This window comes from Camellia sinensis, chromosome 13, assembly GCF_055761805.1.
Source record: "Camellia sinensis isolate YWXY chromosome 13, ASM5576180v1, whole genome shotgun sequence".
Taxonomy (NCBI): Eukaryota; Viridiplantae; Streptophyta; class Magnoliopsida; order Ericales; family Theaceae; genus Camellia; species Camellia sinensis.
In genome coordinates this window covers 95,301,806-95,311,258 of record NC_138973.1, presented here as the reverse complement: position 1 = coordinate 95,311,258, position 9,453 = coordinate 95,301,806, and positions in this window count along the sequence as shown.

Sequence of the window (9,453 nt, the reverse complement as noted above, 5' to 3'; positions counted from 1 at the left end):
TCGTAGAAGTCAAAATGAAAAAGGTTTTCTTACTACTAATATTCGAACCGATTATGGTAGAGAACTTGAAAATGAAAAATTTGAATTGTTTTGTGATGAACATGGTATTGGACATAATTTTTCAGCACCTAGAACCCCTCAACAAAATGGTGTAGTAGAAAGAAAGAATAGAACTTTAAAAGAGATGAGTAGAACAATACTTTGCGAAAATAATCTTCTTAAATATTTTTGGGCCAAAGCCGTTCACACCGCATGCTATAATTTAAATCGTGCATTAATTAGACCTATTCTCAAAAAGACTCCTTATGAATTTTGGCATGATAGAAAGCCTAACATTAGTCACTTGTATGTTTTTTGTTGTAAATATTTTGTGCATAATAATGATAAGGATAACTTAGGTAAATTTGATTCAAAATCTGATGAAGCAATTTTTCTTGGCTATTCTTTAACTAACAAAGCTTATCGTGTTTTTAATAAAAAGAACTCTTGTTGTGGAAGAATTTATACATGTGAAATTTGATAAAACTACCATCTTTGTTCAAAAGCAAATTGTTAGTGATAATATAGATTTGGAACCAAATGTGGAAGATTCAAGTATTTATAAAGAAGAGAACCAACTATGTAAGTTGAACAAAGAAATTGAACAACCTATTCTCCCACCTCAAGAGGAAGGAGGAAACAATGATGATTTGCCAAGAGAATGGAAGTTTGTTCATAATCACTCTAAGGATTTAATCCTAGGTGATCCTACAAAAGGTATTGAAACTCGCTCTTCACTTAGAAACATTTGTAGGAACTTGGCTTTTCTCTCACAGATTGAGCCTAACTTTCAAGAAGCTGAATTCGATGAACATTGGATGATAGCTATGCATAAAGAGCTTAACCAATCTGAGAGAAACAAAGTGTGGGAACTTGTGCTAAGACCTAAAGATCATACCATTATCGCTACTAGATGGATCTTTGAAAACAAGCTTGATGAATCTGGCACAATTATAAGAAACAAGGCTACACTTGTTGCACAAGGATACAATCAAGAAGAAGGTATTGATTTCGATGAAACCTTCGCTCCGGTTGCTAGATTAGAAGCCATTCGCATGTTACTTGCATTTGCATGTTTTAGAGATTTTAAACTTTATCAAATGGATGTAAAAAGTGTCTTTCTTAACGGTTTTATAAATGAGAAAGTTTATGTTAAATAACCTCCAGGTTTTGAAGATCATGCTTTTCCAAATCATGTTTTTAAACTATCAAAAGCTTTATATGGTTTGAAACAAGCACCTTGTGCATGGTATGCACGATTAAGTAAATTTTTTATTGAAAATAATTTTTCTAGAGGAACGATTGACACAATACTTTTTGTTAAAACTAAAAATAATGATTTACTTATTGTGAAAATATACGTGGATGACATTATATTTGGTGCTAATGAAACCTTGTGTAAGGAATTTGCTAAGTGTATGCAAGGTGAGTTTGAGATGAGCATGATGGAGGAGCTAAATTATTTCCTTGGGCTTCAAATCAAACAACGTAAGGAAGGAATTTTTATCAACCAAGCTAAGTATACAAAAGAACTACTCAAAAAGTTTGGTATGTATGACTCAAAAATAGCTCGAACACCTATGAGCACATCCATTAAGCTAGACAAGGATGAAAACGGTACGTCCATTGATCAAACAAAATATCGAGGTATGATTGGCTCACTTCTTTATTTAACTGCAAGTAGACTCGATATTATGTTTAGTGTTTGTATGTGTGCTAGATATCAATCAAATCCTAAGAAATCACATCTCAATGCTGTTAAAAGAATTTTTAGATATCTTGTTGGCACTCATAATTTGGGACTGTTTTATCCTAGAGGTGTTGCATTTGATTTAATTAGTTACTCGGATGCCGACTTTGCCGGATGCAAACTTGATAGAAAAAGCACCAGTGTCACTTATCACTTTCTTGATAACTCATTAGTATATTGGTTTAGCAAAAAGTAAAATTATGTTGCTTTATCAACGGCCGAAGCTGAATATATAGCTTCCGGAAGTTGTTATGCCCAAATACTTTGGATGAAACAACAAGTAGAGGACTTTGATTTGCATTATGATTATATTCCTATTAAATGTGATATTTTCACAAAACCCCTAAGCGAGGATCACTTCAATTTTATTTGTGGCGATATTGGAATGTCGACTTCTACTTAAAAAGTTTTGTTATAACTGTGAAACTTGAATTTTTGTTAAAATGATATGTGTATTTCTACATTGATATGAAAACATTTATATCAGTTGAATGCTGTCAAGTCCTTCATACATTTATTCTCCTTAATAGTTTGCTATTCTCAACTGTGTAATTTTTTTGGAGTTTTGCATCTTGAGGTAAAATTAACTTTGCATACATTGATTTTTTTTAAACCCTTATAGTATTTTTTTTGGATTACCATTCCAGCAACACCAACGTCCCATTAAGTTTAATTTCTGCTAGTATTATTTTATTTATTTTATTTTGCTATTAGGCTTAATTTCTTTTTTTATTTTTATTTTTTTTCTCATTATTATTTTTTTGTTTGGGCTTAATTTTCTTATTTTTTTTCTTCTTTTTAATTTCATTTTTCAGTACTTAAACATAAAAACAAAAACAAATCAAAATACAAATATTTACATAAAAAAAAACACCCTTCATTTTTTTACGGCCATACGTCGATCAAAATAAACATATTTACATAAAAAAAAATCATTTTTTTTACGGCCATACGCCGATCTTACTTACTCGGCTCTTCCACCCTCTCTTCTTCTTCTTATTACCTTGGGCGACGTTTGACGTCCCTGCCCCCGTGATTTCGTCGGGAGCAAGCACTTCCCACTGACTATCAAAAGCCAAGAACGGCGTTGCTCCAAATCGGGCCATGGAGGTCGTCTTCCGTTTAAGCTCTTTATTTTCAGCCTTCAGTGAGCCTATCTCTGCTCGCTCATCCTTGTACATGCATTGGAGCAGAGAGAGTTGGGCGTTGATCTAATGGAGTTCACTCGTCTTGTTCTGCAGTCGGTGAGCCAATTTTGTGACTACAGCCATCGTCTCCATACCTAACGTCAGTGTGAAATGATTGGCTTCAATGTCTGATTGAGCTACCATTATTTGCTCAATCAACATCATAAGAAGGTTGGGAAGAGTAGGAGTCGGGGCATCGGCCCAACAACGCTTACAAGATCATTTAGGTCCGGAAAGAGAGTAAGGGGACGGGACGAGGCCATATAGTAGGAGAGAGAGATGTAATCGAAAGAAGGGTCATTTTTGGCAGCCTTTCTACTCTGCTCAGTCTCTCTATTTTATCTCTCTCACACAGAAGACAAAAGAGATGGAAGCGAATGAGGAAGAAGAAGGCGAAGAGAGTGCTTAAGAAAAAGACGGAGGAGAAGAAGACAAGAGGGAGAGAGAGCCGAGACAACTGATTGACTCGTCTAGTTTTTGTCGGTCGGCTGACGCAAAAGCGAGGCCGCGTGTTTGACATGATTTTCGAGAGACGTGGGCGAATCATATATATATATATATATATGTATATATATGTTTTGATTATCTATTTTTTGATGCCATTTATCCCTATCATTTTCCTCCTGCTCCTCCAGATTCTGACTCATGATTTCCTTTTGATAATGTCACAGGGGGAGAAATTTATATGATGTTATGTATTATGGTATTATTTTGTTATAATGTTATGTATTTATAGTTTGACATCTTAGTCTCATATCATGTCTCTAATTAAAACTTATTTATTATACATGTGCTAACCTATGTATTTAGAAATGAATTCAGGGAGCATGACTTGAGGGGGAGCTTTTCTTACTCCAAAATCAAATGAAAACATCATTGTGTGCCATCATCAAAAAAGGAGAGATTGTTAGACTTATTTATTTTGATGATTTATTTAATTTTGTTTTAATTTATTTGAAAGAGAAAAATAGAATCCAAAATTTATTTTAATGATTTATTTAATTTTAATTTATTTGAAAAAGAAAAATAGAATCCAAAATTTCTTTTGATGATTTATTTAATTATGTTTTAATAGAATCCAAAATTTATTTTGATGATTTATTTAAATTATGTTTTAATTTATTTGAAAGAGAAAAATAGAATTAAAATTTATTTTGTCCTATTATTTCTCACCTAAACTTTTATCCTAAATATTATTTGAATGTATTTAATATTTACTTAAATCAAGAGTTCATTTCAACCCAAAAATAATGCCCAAACTAGAGGTTCAAACAGCCCAAAACAAAGGTTCAAACTGCCTAGCATAGCAGTGGGCCAAAAGGTTCAAACAGCCCAGCCCAACAACAGGCCAAAAGGTTTAAGTGGAAGATATTCAAATTAGTAATGATGGAGTGGAAGATATTCAAATGAATACAATGGCTACAAACGGTTATAAATTCAAATGAATACAACGGCTATAAACGGCTATAAGTTTCATTATATATATCAAAGTCTCTAATGTAAACAAGTTACAAAAAAAAAAAAAAAAACTAGAAAATATTTTTTGATCTATAATCACTCACATCTATTCTCTGAAAAATTCTCTGAGAAGTGTTTTTCAATTTTTGTTTACATCCTCTTTCAGAAATTATACACCGAGACGTATAGCTTTAAGCCTATTTTTCCTGTGTGAGGTTTACAGAAAAACCAGAGCATTATTTTTATATCTATCTTTGAGAGATAATTCTTGTAGCTTTCTGTGAAACCAAAAACTCATTCTTTTCAACCTTGTAAGAGTGTAGTACAATTAGTGTTCTTGACTTAGAAAGTCTGTATAAAATTCGTGGAGGATTGCTCCATCTGTGAAAAGGATGCTAGCACCCTGTGAAGCTAGAGAATAGTGAAAAATCTCATGTGAAGCTTGAGGAGTGGACGTAGGCCGAGTTGAAACCGAACCACTATAAATTTTTTTGTCTCTCTCTCCCTTATCTCTTTATTTTATTTAAATTGACATAGCTATATTTCATATTTTTATTGTGCTAAAATCATTAATTGACATAGTTGTTAGAACACTTGTTTTAATTATTTTTATTTCATCAACTATATTTATCTATTGTGCTAGTCATAATTTTTATTAGGGTATTATTATTTTTATTTGTAAAAACCTAATTCACCACCCCTCTTAGGTTGTCTTTTGGGTAACAGATTTGTTTGAGAAGTTCTTTTTATGAGCAATGCAACAAACTTAGATTAAATTTTTTTAAAAATTAATTATAAATTATAGTGAAAAGTTGATATTTATTTATAATTTGATCCCACAATAATAATATACACCATTGATCAAGTAAATTTATGATAATTTTTATGAGTTTATAGAATTTTTCTCTTTTAATGTTTTGTTTAGTTTGATACAAGTTATTTATGTTATCAAGTGATTGTAATACTATTATTCTCAACAATTTTATGCATATCAAATTTTATTGTAAAATTTTGTGAGTTAATTATTGTTAACATCTACCCAGATGGCTTAAGATCATGACTTGTTATTATTAAGACATAATTTATAATTAAGATAATTTATTTATTATACAAAATATATATAGTCTATTCTTTTGTATATCGCAGAGATTATCGCTAGCATTACAATATGTAAAAAATTAGGAAGACATTTCAAAAGGAGGAGAATTCTTAAAAGGGTGCATACAGTAACATGACACTTTAGAGGGTGCACACAGTACCATGACCATCCAAAGGATAACATCCACCAAGGATTCTCTAGAGTATTTTTTTTCAAAAGTTTCCTAAAGTGGTGTATTGTGTGGTTGAGATTTAATGTTAAAAAATTGATGTGACTTGTCATTAAATCTCAACCACACAATGCACTACTCTAGGAAACTTTAGGAAAAAAAAACTCTAGAGGATCCTTGCTCTTATAAATTTTAGCGACAGTTTAAAAAATCAACATGAAAAAATGTCATTAATTTTTAACTTTTAACGACAATTCAAAAAAATCGTCATAGAATAATGTCACTAATTATAAGTTTTAGCGATAATTTATAAAAATCAGGATAAAAAAAGTCATTAATTGTCAATTTTTAGCAATATATATAAAAAAATCATATAAACAATTACCACAAAAAATTATTTTTAGTGATAATTTTAATATGATTAACTTTTAATAGGACTTAATAAAAATTAAATTTAATAATTAAAACCTATTAATAATTTATTCTAAAATTATTTGATGGGATCAAGCCAAATGTACTTAGAATTTTAAGGTCAATAAACTGACTATATTGTAAATATTCAAGACTGTTAAAGGGTTCAAACCAAATTGCTGGATCCACATGGCGATGACGTGGTGAGTCAGACTTACATGATAATTTCTCAGAAGAAAGAGAGAGAAAAAGGTGAGGGGCAATTTTATGTTATAAAAGCAAGATTCTATGTTTTGTTATATTTAAAATTAAAAAAAAAAAAATTGTACTGATATATATATATTTTTTTCCAACTATCATTTTATTGATATGTTCTTTTTATTGTTTTGATGAAAGGAGAACATGATGCGAAGATGTGGATAGTGATATAGAGCAAAATATCTCGTCCTCTCTTTACATAATTACGAAATGCGATAATGCGATCCTTTAGGCCTACACTATGTGTGGATCTTAAGATGGAATAATTTAACTTACAAATATGAAAGGGCTAAATATGGACTTTTATCCTTTTACATCATCATTATTATTATTATTCATTTTTTTACAATTTTGTTTCGTGGACAAAGTAAGATATCGTGGACTTTCTATTGTCAGCCTTGGCATGTCGAATTATAAAAAGGAGAAATAAAAACTTGGCATGTAATTTATTTAGTTACCTTTGTGGACAATGCACACATAAACGTTTAGGCCTTGTTTGGTTTGTTTTTGAGAAACAAATTTTAGAGAATTTTTTTTTTAAAAATTTTTGTTTAGCTTAGTGATTTTGGAAAAAAAATTTCTAAAATCTCTTTGGCTAGGTTTAATTTGTCTCTCAAAACATGTTTTTGGTGAAAAAAAATTCTAAATAACATGTTTGGTTGAATTTTTTTTAAAAAAAAAAGTCCAAAATCACTTTTTTCTCTAATACACATCAATCAATCACGTTTTCTCTCTTATCTTTCTTTCTCAATCACTTTTTCTCTCACACCAATCAGTTCAACTACAAAAAAAAATATAACTCATCCCAAATTCAAAAACTCTAAAACTATTTTACAGCCAAACAAATTTTCTAAACTTTCTCTAGAAAATAGTTTTTGAAATGATATTTCAAAATACAAACCAGGCAATGCCTTAATGTTTTGAACCAACTTTAACACTGAGGCATATTGCCTGTCAAAATTACATTAAAAAAGAAAAGAAAAAAAGAGAGAGTATATATATCTTATCTAATCACGTTAGTTAATTTATATTCAAATCAAAGTCTTTATAGTTAGAAATAACACTTAAAATCAAATGTATTAAATGATAATCAATTAAATTCGTTTGATAATCACAGCTGATATCACTTAAAAATTAAAATATCTCATAAAATATAGACTAAAACTTAAAAAAATTTAAGTCATACGAAACTTATTTAATTCTCATTGAATTTATAAATATTAAATATAAATATTGATATACACTGTTATAAATTCATCACTACCACCACCGTTACCACTACCACTATAACCACCACTATCATGCCACCGCCAAAGCCACCATCACCACCACCCCTACCACAACCACCACCATTTTGCCACCACCGCCACTACCACTATCACCATTATGCCACCTCCAACACTATTGCCGCCGCTGCCGTCACCACTTTTATCACCATTGTTATTATTTTTATAAGTACCATCATTTTATTACCACAATCATCGCTTCAGCCTTCACCCCATCGCCGCCACCACCACCACAATCATACCATCACTATCACCACTGCCACTACCACAACCATTATAATATAAAAATTGAAATAATAATAATTTCAAATTTGTCTTTATACTTATCAAACAATTTATTTTTAATTTAGTACTTAAATTTTTATTAAATAATTTTTTAACATAAAAAATTAAATATTTAATTTTTAATTTTGTCAAACACTACAATAATTTGACTTGTCTCTCTTGACTCTCCAATTATAGCTAACCGACGTATCCCCTAGCTAGGGTATTTACTTATTGGAGTATTGAAATATAATTTGCCAAGGTAACATGTCAAACAAGCGCAATACAAAAGAACTTGTTGGAGTTGCTAGTAAGATAGATAAAACCTTTACAACTTTGCTAGTCTCACTTGACTCTCCAGTTATAGCTAACCGACGTAACCACTAGCTAGTGTATTTACTTGTATTGGAGTATTGAAATATGATTTGACAAGGTAAAATGTCAAACAAGTGCAATACAAAAGAACTTGTTGGAGTAAGATAGATGAAATCATTACACCTTAAAGAATCTTTATTGATTCATCAAAATTTTTGTTAAATTTGAGTAAAAAAAAAAAATGACGATTTCTTCTATTTGATATCGCCTGCTTGAATGGAAAAATTTGACTTTTCATCAAACTACCGGTCGACTGGGTGGACGATCGGCCGGTCAACCAGTCAATGTAAAAAAGTAAAAAACTTGGTTTTGATCTTTCTCTCTTTCCCTATTTTTTTTTTTTAACTGAGAAAACAAAGAGGTGGTCGACTGGGCGTCGACCTCTTAGTGTAAAATTTTCACAAAATTTTACTTGAGGCAGTCATTCGGGAGGACGTCCGGCTAGTCGTCCGGTAGGACCCACCTTCAACGTAAACGAACAGTGTTTTGGTGAAATCTGTCCAGCTCCTCAATTTGGTGAAATTTTTGGGCGATTCTCATTTTGATATCAGTTTGATGAAACTGTTGGAACAAAAAATGTTGTTTTTTTTCACCAAATTCAAATTTGGTGATGGTTTTGCTTAACCGTTGAAGATGATTTTAGGAACAAAATTTTTACATCTTTAAAAATAAAATTTTCTTACAAAAAATATTAAAAGACTCTAATTCTAATTGTTATGTAAATTGTCACAGTAGTCTTGAAAAGTCAAAAAAACAACCTTTAGTAACAAAACTTTGAAAATGTTATTAATAAATACTCTTTTAAAGACAAAATAATTGTTTGCCAAAAACTAAAAAATAATAGAGGGACTTACGTGTAAGTCTTAATATGTGGACTTATTGTCCAATATGTCCTGTGATAATTAATGAAAATTTTCATCGAACACTATTAAAAAACATCACTAAGTATTAATTTTCAGTGACAGTTTAAAAAAACGCCACAAAACAATATCACTAATTTTCAACTTTCAGCAATAGTTTGAAAAATTCTTCACTAAAAAAATCATTAATTGTAAGTTTTAATGACAATTTATAAAAACCGTAATAAAAAAAAGTTACTAATTGTCAATTTTTAGAAACATATCCAAAAAATTGTCAAAAAATTTATTTTCAACAAC